General features: G+C 42.4%; 1 protein-coding gene across 1 annotated transcript in view; it reads left to right on the top strand.

Moving 5' to 3' along the window:
• The window catches only part of PDE1C (phosphodiesterase 1C), a gene marked incomplete at its 3' end in the record, with an annotated part of 555,036 nt that overhangs the window by 163,571 nt on the left and 373,493 nt on the right, over window positions 1–17,972 (top strand). The gene's annotated exons all lie outside the window — the stretch shown is intronic.

The raw sequence follows: 17,972 nt of genomic DNA on the forward strand, positions 1-17,972 counted from the left end.
TTGCATGATGGTCATAATCCTCCAAGCCTCCTCCCGGGGCACTTCCAAATTCACCCGCCCATATTTGAGGTTCATCTCCCCATCTTCAGTAAAGAAGATCTGAGCTCGTAGCTTGCAAAGTAAGTCTCGGCCTAACAAGGGGAGTGGGCATTCGGGCAGATACACAAATTGATGAAGAATGGACTGTCCTCCTGTTTTACAAAGCAGGGGCTGTAGGAGTAAACGCTTCTGAGGGCCTCCCGTGGCCCCTTGGATGTTGATAGATTGATTAGAGAGGGGGTCCAAAGCTTTTGTGAGCACAGAGCGTGTGGCACCCGTGTCAACGAGGAAGGGGATTTCTGTGCCTCCAACTTTAATACGGACCATAGGTTCAGGGAGGCTGCTGGAACCCGGTCGGTTTCAGTCTTCCTCTTCTAAGTGGCCCAACTGCATAAGGGGGGCAGGGGGAAGGAAGCCTCTTCTGCCCCCGCGCCCCCGGTTAGTGGGGCGGAGGCGAGGGTCTCTAGGTGGTTTGGGTCGTCCAGATCCTCTTGGTGGTCCCCCTGCGCCATCTCTAGCCTTTTGGGGGCACTCCTCCCTCCAGTGTCCATGTTGATGACAGTAAGCACATTGATTGCATCCCAAGGGCCCTCCACTCTCCCTTTCTCTCATTCTGCCTTCTCCTGATGGCAGTGTCATGAAGGCAGCTGCCAGAAGTTCAGCCTTGCGCTGCATCTTGGACTCCTTCTTCTTCTCCTCCATAGCTTCCCTGTTAACAAACACCTTGCGTGCCATTTCTCTAACTCACTCATGGGCTTGCCCAAGGCACCTTCTAGCTTTTGAAGCTTCCGACGGATGTCTGGGGCGCTTTGGGAAATGTAAGCCATAGCCAACATGCGAGCATTTTCAGGCGAAGTGGGGTCTATGGGTGTATACATTTGGTAGGCTTCAATGAGCCTAGTGTAGAATGCCTCGGGGCTTTCATTCGGTTCCTGGTGAACGAGGGAGGGCTTTGACATGTTGGTAGTTGGTTTGCCAGCCATCCAGATGGCCCTGACAATTAGCTGCTGGAGTTGGCGTAATTCAGCCATTTGCCGGGGTTCATAAGGGTCCCAATGGGGATCCTGAGATGGAAAACGTCTCTCAATAAACTGGGCCAAAGTGGTATGAGCAGGGACATCAGGCTTCAAAATCTGGCCAATTGCTATTCGAATCTTTTCCCTTTCCTCTGGGTTGAACAAAGTGGCAAGCAGTTGTTGGAGATCCCTCCAGTTTGGATTGTGGGTGTCCATGATGGTTTTAAACAAATCAGCCACATCGTTCGGCTTTTCACTAAAGGGACCATAGTGGAGCTTCCAATTAAGGAGGTCTGATGTAGAAAAAGGAACATGCTGAAACAGGGGACTGGTCAGCACCTTGGTAGGGTCATCTCGATCCACTAGGAGTTGATCCACCCTTCTCAAGGGGGCCGTAAGGGCTGTTTCGGTTTGCCTTGCCCTGGTACGGGTGGAAATGGGGGGGTCCTGACTTTCCCCTATGGGTATGCCTCAGTCAGCCAAAAATAGGACGTGAGACCACAAGGTAAAAGAGAAACAGGTTTTTAATGATGCATCAGAGTTCAGAGCGTTTAACACAGCAAAGTCTGAACTGTCCTGAGTAGGCCAGGACAGAGCTTTAATACCCCTTCGGAATTTTGGGGGTTACACGGGCGTGTTCATCCAAGGAAAAAGGAGGGCCAAAGGGAGGTACATTTTGGACTTGTCATTATTACAACTTTTACAGTAAAATGTTACAAATATGCTCTTTGACATTTTACAGAAACAGAAGTAAATTTGTTGATTACAAAGAAAGAGAAGTAGAAAATGCTAACATTGTACAAAAAAAGAGAAATGATTTGTTAGCCTAAGCAATCTCTACATAAAGTTGATTAAAATGCTAAATGCCACTTCCTCATTTCTTATCTTACAACATCTGTTTTTCTGTGCCCTTCCATAAAGCGTTTCGTAAGCTATGTGTCACTAAGATGTGTAATATTTTCTATGCCAGCTACAAAAGTCCTTTTAATATGCGGACTTAATTAATGCTTTTATCAAGGCGTTTTATCAAGGAGTCTGGGGGCTCCTATTCCCTTCAAATGAGGGGGTTATTTACCTGCTGCCTCAAGATGACAATCCAAGATAATATAAAAATGAGCACAGAAGCAGTGGGAGGAGCTAGACCAAAGGTGAAATCCCAGCAAGATTTCCAGGCAGCTCTTAAAAAGCTTCAGTGTGCTAAAGATGACACCTAAATTTCTAACATGGAATGTCAATGGCTTAAATTCACCACAAAAAAGGAAAAAAAATATTTCACTACTTGAAACAATTTAAAAATGATGTAATTTGCTTACAAGAAACACACATTAGAACACAGGATCAGAAATACTTGATGAACGCAAGACTGGGATTGCATTTTGTAGCATCTGCTCCGGAGAAGAAAAACAGTATAGTCATATATTTAAGAAAAGACTTAAAGGCTGAATTAATTCAAGCAGATCCTCAAGGTAGATATATTGCAATTAAACTATTAATAGAAGGAAAGAAAATACTCTTAACAGGAATATATGCTCCCAATCAACAACAAGAAAAATTTTATGTTGCTTCAAACCAAATTAACACAATGGGGTTACAGATCCTGCGTTTTACTGGGCGATTGGAATAGAGTACTGGATCCTGTTCAAGACAAGAAGAGGCTTTTGCAAAATACCCAAACACATAGAAGATTACCTAAATCTTTTTTTGATATGATGGATGACTTTGAATTGAGGGACATCTGGAGAGAATGGAATGTTAAAGAACAGGATTTCACTTTTTTTTCTGATAGGCACCAATCCCTTTCCAGAATTGATTTTATACTAATTACAAATGATTTTTTCTCCAGGGTAAAGAAGACTAAGATATGCCCGAGAACTTTAACAGATCACAACCTGGTCTGGATGGAACTTGAATATCGAGACCGACCTAGGAGGTCTTGGAGATTAAATGAAAATCTATTTAGATATGAGAAAAATGTTACGGAATGTAAAAAACTATTGAAAGAATATTTTGCTTTTAATATGCATAAGGGGATATCAATGGAAATGGTTTGGGATGCAAGTAAAGCATACATGAGAGGCGTTTTAATAAATCTGAATAATGTTTATAGGCGCAGACAAAGGGAGAAACAAAGGGAATTAGAGGAAGAGATTTTAAAAAAAGAGCAGGAGATAATGTCTAAACCAGATGATAAGAAGACAAAAGAGATAATTACTTTATTGCAAGGGCAGTTCAATATGTTAATGTCGGACTAGATAGCCACTAATTTTCTATATGCTAAACATAACACTTTTTGTAATGCCAATAAACCAGGTCGATGGTTAGCATATATGTTAAGGAAAAAACAAAGATCCCGTAATATAGAGAAAGTAAAATATAAAGGGAAAGAAGTTTTTCAACAGGATATGATTAAAAAGACTTTTTTAGAATTTTACACCAGATTGTATGCTGGTGACAAAATACAAGGGTCAGACATAGACCGATATTTGGAGAAAGAGAAAATTCCTATACTTACAGATGAGCAAAGGGGATGATTGAATCAACTTGTAACTACAGAGGAAATCTTCCTGGCAATTAAGCAGTTAAAAATTGGCAAAGTGCCTGGCACAGATGGCTTGACAGCAGTTTATTATAAAAAGTTACAGCTAGAAATGATGGAACCTCTTAGGGAACTATTTAATAAAATTCAAATGGAAGGCAGGGTACCACCATCTTGGAAAACAGCTTTTATTTCATTGATTCCAAAATAAGAACAGGATCCTACCCAGCCAAAAATCTACAGGCCTCCCAGGATGTAAATCAGAGTTGAAATTCCACAGTACGTTGCCAACATGCCTGTATTATTAAATCGGAACTTTAAGGATGATTCTGCCTTGAACTTTGATTTATTTCTACATGGTATTTGGAACACTGACATTATTTCAACTCTGATTTATATCCTGGGAGTTACCCCAGTTGAAAGTTCATGATCCATCGCCCCACCCATAATCAATCACATGCCCCAATCCTTTTCTTCCACGCTGGCATTTCCACCCAGCTTCTTCCGGTCAAATGTTGAGGTGCTGAGATGAAAGATGACCTTGGCTGCTAGGAAAAATTGACAACAACACATTCCATAATTCTACTCCTTTCGATTCCCCCCTCTCAATGGCTACACTAATAAAACATCATAGGAAATTATAAGAAAGTGTGGCAGGCCAAAGATTCTTAAAGGAACCTCTGCAGGCCTGACAGGTGGCCTCTCTTCAAAAAACAACAACAACCATTGTCTGCAAAAGAAGTAAAAGTAGAAATTACTATACACAATTAACCACCTCTGCCTCCCCCAGGAGGACCCTTTGGCTTATCAGGGAACTTCTCATGGAATTGTTTCACTAAGTTATCCACTTTCAGATCCCAACTTTTCACCCACGTAGCTTCGGACAAAGGGTACCCCTTCCAATGCACTAAATATTGTAAGCGATCCCTATACAGCCTGGAATCCTCCGGCCTCTCTACAAAATGGTGCCGAAACCCAGGAAGAAAGCCCACCCTGGGGTTGCTTGATTCATGAGTTCAGAGCCACCACTTTGCAGAGGGGGGGGAGGTGAATGTTTTCCAGGCCCCTTTCGGCTGGCTGGTTTTAACTTCCGAAGTTTGTTGCACTCCAGGAAGGGGGTTTGCTGATTCGCTGGTGGTTGTGTGGAAGGAGCCAAGATCTCCACTCCACAGCACAACAGTTTCTCTGCTAGGGAAAGATAATGTGGGCTTTGCCAGGCTCCACGTAGGTGGTCCTGGGGGGACGAGGGATTTGATTTCACTCACTTTTAGCCGTCCGAATTGGTCTTGTAGGCCCATCAAAGAATGGCTGCGTGAGGGCTCAGAGGAGGTGGAGGAGGAGGAGGAAGAAAATCCCGAAGACAACCCGATGGTGAGTGCACCGATCCGCCCCTTCCAGATAAAAGCCAAACTCCAAATACCAAAAACGGGGGTAGAAGGGGAAGTTGGGGTGATTATAGATACCGGCTGCACCCGATGCTTAATCAGCATGTCAATACTGGAACAACTAGGTATACGCACCAGACCCCTAAAGCATCCCATTCCGTTTGAGCAAGTGACTATTGGACTTGGGCCGTTACCACCGGTGGAACCAAAAGGCCACCCATGAACGTTGGAACCCAACAGTCCAAGCCATCCAGAACCTGCAGCAACCGCAGCAGACACTAAACCTCCGGGAATCCAATGAGTCCCAAAGATCTATTGGGATCTGGCAGAGCTGTTCCGTGAGGAAGACGGAAACTACCTTCCACCTCACTGCCCCACAGACTGTGCAATAGAGTTCAAACATGGGGCAACCTTACCAAAGCCAAAAATGTACTCTATGACTCCTAAGGAGATGATAGAATTGAGGAAGTACATTGACACCAATTTGAAAAGAGGTTTTATTGAACCAGCAAAATCGAAAGTAGCGGCCCCAGTGCTCTTCTGAGAAAAAAAAGGTGAGGGAGTTCGCCTCTGTGTGGACTTATGAGCTTTGAATGCGGTATGCGAAACCTATCCCCTCCCTCTCGTGAAAGATATGTTGAACCACTTGGCTAAAGGCAAGATCTTCATCAAGCTGGACTTGAGAGAGGCTTATTACCGTCTACGAATCCGGAAAGGGGATGAGTGGAAGACCGCTTTTAACACTCCCCTGGGAAGCTTCCAATATAAAGTCATGCCTTTTGGTCTACAAGGAGCCCCCGCAGTATTCATGCAGTACATAAATGAAGTGCTACACGACCACCTGTACTGCAGAGTACTCATCTATTTAGATAACATCTTGATCTTTTCTGAGACCCTGGAAGAAGATATGAAACTGGTACGGCAAGTCCTGAAAAAACTTCTAGCTGCCAAACTATACGCAAAATTGTCAAAGTGTGAGTTCCATAAGACCTCGCTAGATTACCTGGGGTATCGTATCTCCAATGAAGGAGTAGAAATGGATCCAGGAAAAGTGAAAGCAGTGTTGGATTGGAAACCTCCAAGCACTCGCAAACAATTAGAAAGCTTCATTGGATTTGCAAACTTTTATAGGCAGTTTATTCCAACATTCGCTGAAATTGCCCTACCATTGACTGAACTATTAAAAACAGGCCCTTCCCCAACTAAACCGAAAGCAATCCAACCATTGAAATGGACAATGGATTGTCAAAAGGCTTTTGAGAAATTAAAACGGCTCTTTGCCCAAGAACCCATATTGCAACACCCCAATCCAGAGCAACCTTTCATAATCCAAATGGATGCCAGTGATAGCCGCGGTGCTACTGCAAAAGAATAAAGAAGGCCACCTCTTACCATGCACTTACATCTCCAAGAAACTCACCACTACGGAAAGAAGGTGGCCCATTTGGGAGAAGGAGGCATTCGCGATCAGGTGGAGCATGCTCACCTGGAGACATCCCCTGGAAGGGGGGGGATATACTGTTCGAGGCATGGACTGATCATAAAAACCTCGAAGCTCTCCTTGCCCAAGTTATCCCCCAAACAAGTTCGTTGGGCCCAATATTTCCAAAGGTTCAAATTTGAAATTAAACACATCCCCGCAGGGAAGAACTTGTTAGCAGATGCGCTGTCGAGAAAACCCCAGTTTGACAGTAAGAAGGAAGAAGTTGTCCACCCCATCATATCTCCTTCTCACCAAAAGGCAGCTCAAGTCACCACTTGAAGCCAAGATAAGCTGAAAACCAAGTTGAAAGCGGCCCTCTGGACAGACCCGTGGTTCAACAACAACAAGGACATCCTAACGATAAATGATGGTGTAGCCTGGAAGGGGTCCAAACTGTACGTCCCTGCAGAGATGAGACAGCAAGTGCTACAGTGGAGTCATGATGTGAAACTAGGAGGTCATTTCGGATTCCTGAAAACTCTCCACCTCGCCAGACGTCAATTTTGGTGGCCAAAGATGAGGTCGGAGGTGGAAGATTATGTAAAAAGCTGTGCTACTTGTGCCACAATGAAAACCCGGCTGGGAAAGCCCCCTGGACTACTACAAGTGGCCAACCCTAGTCGACCATGGGAAGAGATAGCAATGGACTTCATCGTCAAGCTTCCAGATAGCAGTGGTAATAGAGTAATATGGACAGTTAGTGATTTGTTTTCCAAGCAAGCGCACTTTATCGCTTGTTCAGGCCTACCATCCACAAAGAAATTAGCGAAAATGTTTGTGAAACACATTTATCGCCTACATGGGGTACCAAAAAGGATCATTTCAGATCGCGGAGTTCAATTCACCACCAAGTTCTGGAGAGAATTCCTAAAATCGATCGGGTCCACACAGGGACTCAGCTCAGCATTTCATCCCAGCACTAATGGGGCAGCAGAGAGGGCCAATGCAATGGTGGAACAGTACATCTGGTGTTATGTCAGGGGTGGCGAACACGCGGCTCGCGAGCCGCATGCGGCTCGCAGCCAAAATAAATGAGGCTCTTTGCCTCTTACCATTATTTAATATACTGTGGCTCGGATCGCGCGCTAAACCCGGAAGTACGGTCGACACGACAACGCTTGCCTGCGCTCCACCAGCCGAGCTGATGGAGCGCAGGCAAGCGTCGTTGCGTCGAACGTACTTCCGGGTTTATCTCAACAGCACCCTCTGCTGCGCCCCCAAAAATAAAGTCTAGCACAGTTGCTGCAGGATTCCGGTGAGGTTCTAATGATTGCTCAAATTAATAATAATGGTTAAAGCAGTGATTCCCAAAGTGTGCGCCGCGAAATATTCAATACCTGCGCCGGGCGCCCGCTTCCCTCCCTCCTCTCGGGCTTTGGAGGGAAGCTTCTGCAAAAGACCGGGCATGACAAGTCTCCCAGGCTGTAATTTGCCGAGCTGTACGCGCGCATGGTGTGGAGCAGTGGCGAGATTCTGGGCGGCGAGCAATGATTCCGGGGGGCATCAGTGGGGGGGCAGGGTCCCCCTCGCGTTCCTCATCTTCCCGGATGGCCCCTGGAATCATCGCTCGCCGCCCAGAATCTCGCCGCTGCTCCACGCCGTGGAAAACAGGCGCGTGCGCACAGCTCGGCAAATTAAAGCCTGGGAGACTTGTTGCCACTCGCCTTGCTTTGCAGAAGCTTCCCTCCGAAGCGTTCTGAGGGAGGGCTGTAAACTTCCCTCCGAAGTCTTGGGAAGTTCTGAGGAGCCCCCCAAGGCAAAACGCCACTGCCAGGTAGCTAAAAGTACGTCTCTGATTCGTCAGTCTCTCTCTGATTCCCTCTCTCTCTCCCTCTCTCTGTTCCTCTGTCTGTCTGTCTCACTCACACACACACACTGTGGTGACCACAGTGTGTGTGTGTGTGAGTGAGACAGACAGACAGAGGAACAGAGAGAGGGAGAGAGAGAGGGAATCAGAGAGAGACTGACAGACAGACAGACACACACACACACAGAGGGGGAGGGAGGGAGAGAAAGATAGACAGACAGAGAGAGAGACACACACAGAGTGAGTGATTAAGTGAATGAGTGAGAGACAGACACACCCACATACACAGAGTGACACAGAGAGAGAGGAAGGGAGGGGAGAGAGACAGAGGGAGACACACACACACACACACACACAGACAGAGAGGGGGAGGGAGGGAGAGAAAGATAGACAGAGAGAGACACACAGAGTGAGTGATTAAGTGAATGAGTGAGAGACAGACACACCCACATACACAGAGTGACAGAGAGAGAGGAAGGGAGGGGAGAGAGACAGAGGGAGAGACAGACAGACAGACACACACACACACACACAGAGACAGAGACAGAGAGGGGGAGGGAGGGAGAGAAAGATAGACAGAGAGACACACACAGAGTGAGTGATTAAGTGAATGAGTGAGAGACAGACACACCCACATACACAGAGTGACAGAGAGAGAGGAAGGGAGGGGAGAGAGACAGAGGGAGAGACAGACAGACAGACACACACACACAGAGTGAGTGAGAGACAGACAGACACACACACACACAGACAGAGTGACAGAGATGGGGGAAGGAAGAGAGAGAGACAGAGATACAGAGAGAGAGAGAAACAGATAGACACCCAGAGAAAATGACAGAGGGAGACAGGGAGGGAGGGAGAGAGAGACAAAGAGCCAGAGAGAGAGAGAGAAAGAAAAAGAAAAAAAGAAAGAAAGTGGGAGAGAGAGATGAAAGAAAGAAAGAAAAACAACATATGACCACAATTGAGCCCAAAATTTTGGTTGCTAAGCAAGAGCGGCTCTCCAAATAAATTTCAATTGTGGTTTTGGCGAGATTTGGCTCAGTTGAAAAAAAAGGTTGCCCACCACTGGGCTAGTGTGGTGGTTAAGTTACTTTTCAAAAGCTATTTTTCTGATCCAAGATTTGAGAAGTTGTGCAGCAAACAACAAGCCCATCCATCCCATTAATAATTTTAAATCATTAAACGATGTTCAATAAATTGTGAATTTAAAGCTTGTGTTTAATTTATTTTTCAATTAACCTAACCTTAACGAACTAAAAAGTAGATTTCCAAATCCTTAAAAAGTCAAAAATTAAAAAAAATCGGATGTATCTATTAAGGGAGCCGCGGAAAAAATCCGAAGTGTTATGGGAGCCGCAAACCGAAAAAGATTGGGAACCTCTGGGTTAAAGGAAGATAATATTAGGACCAGGCTTTACCCATGTATAGGTTGTATTCGATTTACAATCACAATCTCGTCACTGAGCAAAGCAGTCATTAAGCGAGATATGTGACTGCTTTGTTTAATGACTGCAAGTGTGGCATTCCTGGTTGTGGTCATCAAGTAATCTTGTAGGTTGTTAGGTGGACAGAGATCCACATAAGGAAAGTAGGGTGTCTTCTGGGTGGTGGGAGTGATCTGGAAGGATCTGCTCAGGACTTGAAAATTCTGTCTGATGAAATCCAAGCAGGATTTTCAGTCCCTGAACGGAGAGACACTTGTGGGCAGCCTGTCCCATCCTGCTGAAACATTCTGTACTACTTTCTTTACTGTACTGCCTCTTTGCTTAGAAGCTGAAAATCCTTCCTGCCAAAATCCGAGTAGGATTTTCAGTCCCTGTGAAGAACCACTGTGCATGGCCTGTGCTGGGTGTTCTGGGGCAGCCCACACTGTGCTCCTTACTTCCACACTGTTTCTCTACTTTCTGCTTTGATTTTGGTTTCCTCTTGTCTTTAGCAGCTGGCTGGAAGAGTTTGCTCCGTTTCCATGCACAGCTGGGAGACTGAAGGAGTTCAATCACATATTGCCGTTAGTAGTGTGGAGGACGCAGCATACCCTCACCATCACTGCAGGATTTTTACCCTCACTCAAAATGGCAAAATGCAAAGCTAAACGAAAATATGAAGATGAACACAGGACATTTTTGGAAGAATGGGAAGATGCTTTCTTCTTTATTGAACGGAATGGGAAAGCGCTGTGTTTAATATGCAATACTATGATATCACATTTCAAGGTTTCAAATCTTCAGCGTCATTTTAGCATTCTCCATGCTAATATTGACAAGGAATTAGGTACTGAACTACGCAAGCAAAAATTGAGCACCTTGAAAAGCCAGGTAAAAAGACAGTCTCGAATGTTTCAGCAAGTAACCAAGCATGGAGAAAGTGTGACCCTTGCATCCTATAAAGTGGCGTGGAACATTGCCCGTGCTAAAAAACCATACAATGAGGGGGAGTTTCTAAAACAGTGTTTTGCAGATGTAATTGAAACCTTGGCTCCAGACAATAAAAAACTCAAAGATTCCATCAATGATCTCCAGCTGTCACGGCACACAGTTGAAACCAGAATATCAGACATAAATAATGTGATTGAGTCAGATCTACATGCAGACTTGAACGCATGTGCTTATTTTAGTGTTGCATTAGACGAGTCATGCGACATACAAGACAAGCCACAGTTGGCAATATTTGTGCGAATGGTTTCAAAGGACTGCGTGATTAAAGAAGAGCTTCTCGACATTGTCGCATTAAAAGACAGAACTCGCGGTACTGACATAAAAGAGGCAATGACTGCCATTTTTAAAAAAGCGAATATGTCTTTTGAAAAACTCACCGCAATAGTCACGGATGGAGCACCGTTGATGATTGGCTCAGTAAATGGACTTGTGGGTCTTTGTAAAGGTGATGATGCCTTTCCTGAATTTTGGAACTTCCACTGCATCATCCATCGTGAGCAACTTGTGTCCAAAACACTGAATTTAGACCACGTTATGAAGCCTGTGATGGAGATTGTGAACTACATCCGTACGCATGCCCTTAATCACCGGCAATTCAAGAACCTCATTGCAGAACTTGACGCAGACTTGCCTGGTGACCTGCCACTGCACAGCGCAGTGAGATGGCTCTCAATAGGCAAAGTAGTTTCGTGCTTTTTTGAGCTTTTGGAAACAGTAAAATTGTTTATGGCAGAGAAGAACAAAACGTATCCTCTGCTTTCAGACCCTGAGTGGCTTATGGATTTGGCATTTTTAGTGGACATGCTTTCACACTTGGATAAACTAAACATGGACCTGCAGGGGAAATTAAAAACTCTTCCTGAGCTGACACAAAGTATATTCTCCTTTGTAAACAAGTTGAAGCTTTTTAAAGCACACATTCAAAACAGCAATCTATCCCATTTTCCTTCTTTGCGCAGCACCCTGCAGAAGACTGGTGTTAAAACAAATATAGCTGGATACGTGAAACAACTTACACAACTGCAAGAGAAGTTTACTTTGCGGTTTGAGGACTTGGACCAAAAAAGACCACAGATCACTTTTCTCATCGACCCGTTTAATGCTGACACCGACTGCCTGAAAACCCCACTTGTTTCTGATGAGGCAGCGAGTGAACTAGAAATGATTGAGCTACGCGAGGATGATAGACTGAAATCTCTTTGGAGGGAAGGCCATGTTACGTTTTGGAGAGCTGTGCCAACTGAAAAATACCCGTGTGTAAAAAGAGCCGCTCTCAAGCTGCTGTCTATGTCCTCGTCAACATACGTCTGTGAGAAGCTGTTTTCTACTTTGAAACACGTGAAATCAAAGCACCGGTCCATTCTGACTGACACTCATGTAAAGGAACTGCTCCGAGTGGCTACAACTGAATACAAACCTGATTTGCAGAAGATTACTGAAAACAAAAGATGCCAGAAATCCCACTGAGATTATCATCCCATCACTCCAACAAGTTCCACTTATTTATGGATTTAAAAGTTATACAGCAGCTCTAATGGGTTTATAAAAATTTATAACAAAAAACACCTGACTGAGCATGTTATATTATGTGTTTAATATATTATTGTTAAAATTATATGCTTTTGTGTGAGTGTTTGTCTGTTTTGGCAGGTCACTGCGTGGTGTGGCTCTCTGACTCTCACAGTTTAAAATTTTGGCTCTTTTTGTCGAACTTGTTCGCCACCCCTGTGTTATGTGGAGTATCAGCAAGACAATTGGTCGGAATTATTACCCTTCGCCGAAGTAGCATATAATAATGTGGTCCACAGCAGTACAGGATTAACTCCTTTCCAGATTACCAGTGGCATGGAATTCGTTCCCATGCCTGAACTACCTAAAGAACCCCTTCCTCCATGTCTCTGAATGAATGGCTGGAGGTACTAAAGAAGGGATGGGAAAATACGAAAAGGCGCTAGCAGATGAGGCAGAAACCTACAAGAAGCAAGCTGATAAACATCGCTCCCTACAACGCCCCTTTCAAGTGGGGGACAAAGTTTTTGTGTCTACTAAATACATAAGATTAAGGATGCCTAGTAAGAAATTAGGTCCAAAATTTCTAGGTCCTTTCCCAATAGAAAAGATAATTAACCCAGTTACAGTTCGACTCAGCTTACCTAGACTCCTAGGGAAAATTTACCCGGTATTGCATTGTAGCTTATTGAAGCCAGTAAGGGGGTCTAGCATAAGGCCATCCACCCAAGCTCCCCCTCTTCCTGTAGTGGTAAAAGGGGAAACACATTATGAGCTGAAAAAAATCTTAGATTCCAGGCTGTATAGAGGTCACTTACAATATTTAGTGCATTGAAAGGGGTACCCTTTGTCCGAAGCTATGTGGGTGAAAAGTTGGGATCTGAAAGCAGATAACTTATTGAAACAATTCCATGAGAAGTTCCCTGATAAGCCAAAGGGTCCCCCTGGGGGAGGCAGAGGTGGTTAATTGTGTATAGTAATTTCTACTTTTACTTCTTTTGCAGACAATGGTTGTTGTTGTTTTTTGAAGAGAGGCCACCTGTCAGGCCTGCAGAGGTTCCTTTAAGAATCTTTGGCCTGCCACACTTTCTTATAATTTCCTATGATGTTTTATTAGTGTAGCCATTGGGAGGGGGGAATCGAAAGGAGTAGAATTGTGGAATGTGTTGTTGTCAATTTTTCCTAGCAGCCAAGGTCATCTTTTGTCTCAGCACCTCGACATTTGACCGGAAGAAGCTGGGTGGAAATGCCAGCATGGAAGAAAAGGATTGGAGCATGTGATTGATTATGGGTGGGGGGATGGATCATAAACTTTCAACTGGGGTAACTCCCAGGATATAAATCAGAGTTGAAATTCCACAGTACGATGCCAACATGCCTGTATTATTAAATTGGAACTTTAAGGATGATTCTGCCTTGGACTTTGATTTATTTCTACATGGTATTTGGAACGTTGACACATCTCTATTTTCTTTTTTGTCCTTTCCATACAACTTTCATTGGATTATGATCTGCCCAAACATTAGGTTCTATTTCTATCCCTTGCACACATGGTTTCAGTTCTGATGTCATCCATACCATATCTTTTCTGGATCAAGATTTATGCCTGTTTGAATATAATGAATATTGATTTTTCTTAGGATGTGTTTCTCTTCATATATCATGTTTTATTAGTTGTCTTGTCAGAAATTGGTACTGTTTCCTTGTATCTCTTACTCTTCTGGGTATTTGTTTCGAGGCTGTTATTTCTCTCCCTTTTGTATTTCAGTGGTGGATCTCTTGCTGTTTGAAGTATTTCTGCTCTCATTGCCTTCTTTGAGAATCTCATGTGTACCTCTCTGGGATGCTTGTTTCTTCTCGTGTAGCTTGTATATAGCTTGTATATACTCTAAATATTTCTTCTATCCTAGAGAGGACTTCCAGTTTTTTCATTTCCAGCACTTCTGCTAATAATTCTGCCATTTTCTCTGCAAGATCTTTTTCCTCCTAACATTCTGGAATCTTGACAAGTATTCTGCCTTATCCATCTCCAATATAATTATGGATCATTCAAGATCATTGTCAACCTTAATTAATCTATTCTCCATCTCTTCTACTTTCTTGTTTGTTTGCTTTGTGTTTTCTTAATTTTTAGTAATTATTTGCTGGATATTGTCTGTTTTATCTTTCATCTTTTGTTCCATCTTTTGCATCCTATTTGCCGGATCCTCATGAATCCAATATATGGCAACTTGTAATGATTGAATCATATTTTTCATCTCTGATTGAAAGACTTTAAATTTTTCATTCTGCAACATAGAGTTTATAGAGTGCTGAAGCTGCTGCTGATGCCAGTGATGATAGCACAAATAATGCGGTTTTCCACCCTGTTTTACTTAAATTTGTGTTACTTGTCATTGTGATAATTTTGAATTATAACTGTTTTAGATAATTATTGCTTAAGAAAAACAACCAATCAGTAACCCAACAATTAATAATACTGTAGGTCAAACACAATAGTACTCATTATATCCCACTTATAAAATATAATATAGTCCAATAATTTTCTTTCTTATTCCCAGTTCTTATTTTCAAGCCTCAGGTCACTTCCTTTTAAAAAATGCTATATTTCACAAGTCCAAAATATCCGTAGTCCAAGTTATCTTCAACAAGTATTATTTTCTTTTTTCTTTTCTTCTTTTTAATAATTTATACATTATAATCTACAAAGTTGTAGGTTATAATCCACAAAGATTCACCAAATTGTAAACCACAAAGGCCCAGCAAGACCCCAGAATTATATCCAACAAGTAATAAATCCAATCCAACAAGTTATAAATCCCCAAGGAGAAGAGTTGGAGACTAAAGTATAATAATCTTCATTTGTTTAATGCTCAGTTACTAAGATCTATAACCAGTCAGGGAGCTACAGTGTTTAAAGCTTATACTGTTTTCACTCTTTTTCTCTGTAGTTCTCTCTATAAGCAATTCCAGGTGCAGGCAGCTTATCTAAGTCTTGTAACAATGTTTTCCCAATATGCTTCCTATAAGCTTTCTTTTCTTTACATTCTCCACTTTCTCTTCCTCTATGGGTTTTTTTGGTCAGTATGTGTCACTTTTGCTCTGTTTCTCTTTTACTCCTATTCTTTAACTTTCTTTACCATATGCAATTTTTTCCCTTTAAGGGTTCCGGAGCCCAAGTTTTATAGACCCAGATAAAGTTTTAGTTCAATAATATCCAATTAATATAATCCTTAGGTTAACCGATCCGATTTTCCTCTTTTAGCATTTATATCTTTAAATTATCCAAATAATTCCAGTTTCTTCTTCAGGTCTATTTCAGCTTTGTGCTTATTCACCACTATTTCAGGGGGTGGGAAATAAACAAATCTACCTGCTTTTTTTTTTACAGTTCCACTGTCACTTAATCAAATTTTAAAATGGGAAGCTTTGACAGAAAATTCTCACCCAGCCATCACACTGTTCTTCAGTCTTTCCTCATTCTTCTCAGTTTGGGCTGTCTCAGCTTTGGACAGGATGCAGTGGCCGTCTTTTCCTTCTTGCCAGATTGCGAGCTTCCCCTGGATCAAACAAGGAGTGATTTCCTTGTTATCTACAGGGGTCTCCTCTTTTCTTCACCACCCCTCCAAGGTGGCTTAGGTCCATTAAGACCCTCTGGCAAGAGAAATTCAATGAACTTCCATAGAGCCCTATAGAAGAATCATTGTATCACTGTGACATCCTCTCCACCCACCTCAGAAATAAGGAGGAATTTTCTGACAGTGAGAACAATCAACCAATGGAACAGCTTGCCTTCAGAAGCTGTGGGAGCTTAATCACTGGAAGCTTTCAAGAAGAGACCAGACTGCAATATGTCAGAAATGGTGTATGGCAGTTGGATGGGGGGTGGTTGGACTAGATGACTACAAGGTCCCTTTCAACTCTGTTATTCTTGGGATGGTAGTGAAAAATCTCAGCTTCCATGTATCTATTTCCCATTCATGTCCATTGCAAGACTTCTTGATATTTTCTGAAGCAAAAAATACTGACTAGTAATTGTAGCAGTGGAAAGTCTTTTTTCTGATTAAAAAGTGGAATCATCTCAGACATTGGACATTATTCTTGAAAGAGTAGGCAGTTACATTTCACACATTTAAAGTTCATTTAGAATGTCTAAATTGTACTTTTCTTGAAGAAAGCATTTGCTAGTGAATCTGTCAAAGGGGGTTATCATTTAAAAATGTACTTTGTCTTGCCAGAAGGAATGTTGATCTTCTGGGAGGGAAACAGAATTAGAATCAATTCAGTTGTGGAGGCAGAGGCCTTCATGAAAAAACACAGTCCCCTTCAAGAGGACAAAACCATAGGAGGTAGTGAAAAAGGTGATAATGCACAAGATATGAGGGAGGGATGGGCTGTGGCTCCGCCAGCGGACAGGGGGGAGGGAGCAATATTGAAAAGGCTCAGGTCACAAAAATAAATGTATTTGAAATATTATTGTAATTGTTGATATATTAGAAAGTGGTAAAAGAGATGATTGAACATATGGTTGATACAATATATAACAAGATGCTGTTTTTGCTTATCTTTTATTTTTTGTTTTCCTTTCTGTAAAAGTTGTGAGATTTGGAGAGATTTCTACTTTCAGCATGAAGTAGCTGCCAAATTTTTTTGTATATCCACCTACCCTTCCCTATAAATGTTTAAAAACCAATAAAATTCTTTTTTTAAAAAGTACTTTGTCATGTTTTTCCTGGCTATAATTTTATTGGTTTAAATGCCCAACCTCTGCCTGTGTTTGTATAAAAATATAAAAAAGCATGTATCCTTTAAAGTCCTTTTAATGCAGTGAAAGATTTTCGCTCAATCTATTGTATAAGGAAATATATTTTAAAATGTTATTCTACCTTATCTTTTAAAGCCTCAATCCTTCCAAAATTGAAAAGAGCCAAAATTATGATTTCTCTTTCTAATATCATAATGCCTTCAGCCATATTTGGGAGGGATATGAAGCCAATTCCCCACTTTTTTTCCTTTTGAAAGAAATGTATGACTTCCAATCACACAGAAGATGTGCACCCCTGCTAAATTTGGAGTCTAACTTTCCTGCTGTCATCTATGATAAATATAGATAGAAGCTAGTGTGAGTTGAAGGACAGCAATATCTAGAGGTCCACAAGACAAAATTATAGACTTTGGTAAAGTCCTTTCTTTTCATAGTGAAACTGAAAGCAGATGGAATATCTGTCATAGTTCACAAGGTCAATTAGAGACATTAGCTGCATTTGCACAGCATTCCATAATTAGTTTTAATTTAGGGTTTTTTTGTGGCTTCATAAGTTGTGGAAATGTAAGCTTTCCCAACCTGCTCTCAAGTTGCCATAGACAGAGGGATGGAGAATCAAGCCTCACAGCTGCATTGAGGAATTTGCACCTTAGTCAAAACAAAACACATTCTAGCCGGCCAAAGTCAAAGTCATCTCTACAGAAACCAGTAATGGCTGGAGGGCGTGACTTCTACAACCTGCAAAATTGCTTCATTGATGACACCCCTTGTGGTGAAGGGGGAAACAGGGTCAGAGGCAAGGTGCAATTTTAGTGAAATCAGAGCTGGCTTCACTTGATCTGTGCCAACATGGCGCTCCTAATAAACAACTGGATTTTTCTTGAAACTTTGCTTGAGGCTCCTGCTTTCATTAGGGCATTGGCCAGAGCCCTGACACTTTACTGCAGTGTGTGAATTCCCAAAATGGGTTAATGTATTCACCAGGTTAAGTCTG

The sequence above is a fragment of the Natrix helvetica genome, assembly GCF_964273705.1.
Source record: "Natrix helvetica genome assembly, chromosome: Z".
NCBI lineage: Eukaryota > Metazoa > Chordata > Lepidosauria > Squamata > Natricidae > Natrix > Natrix helvetica.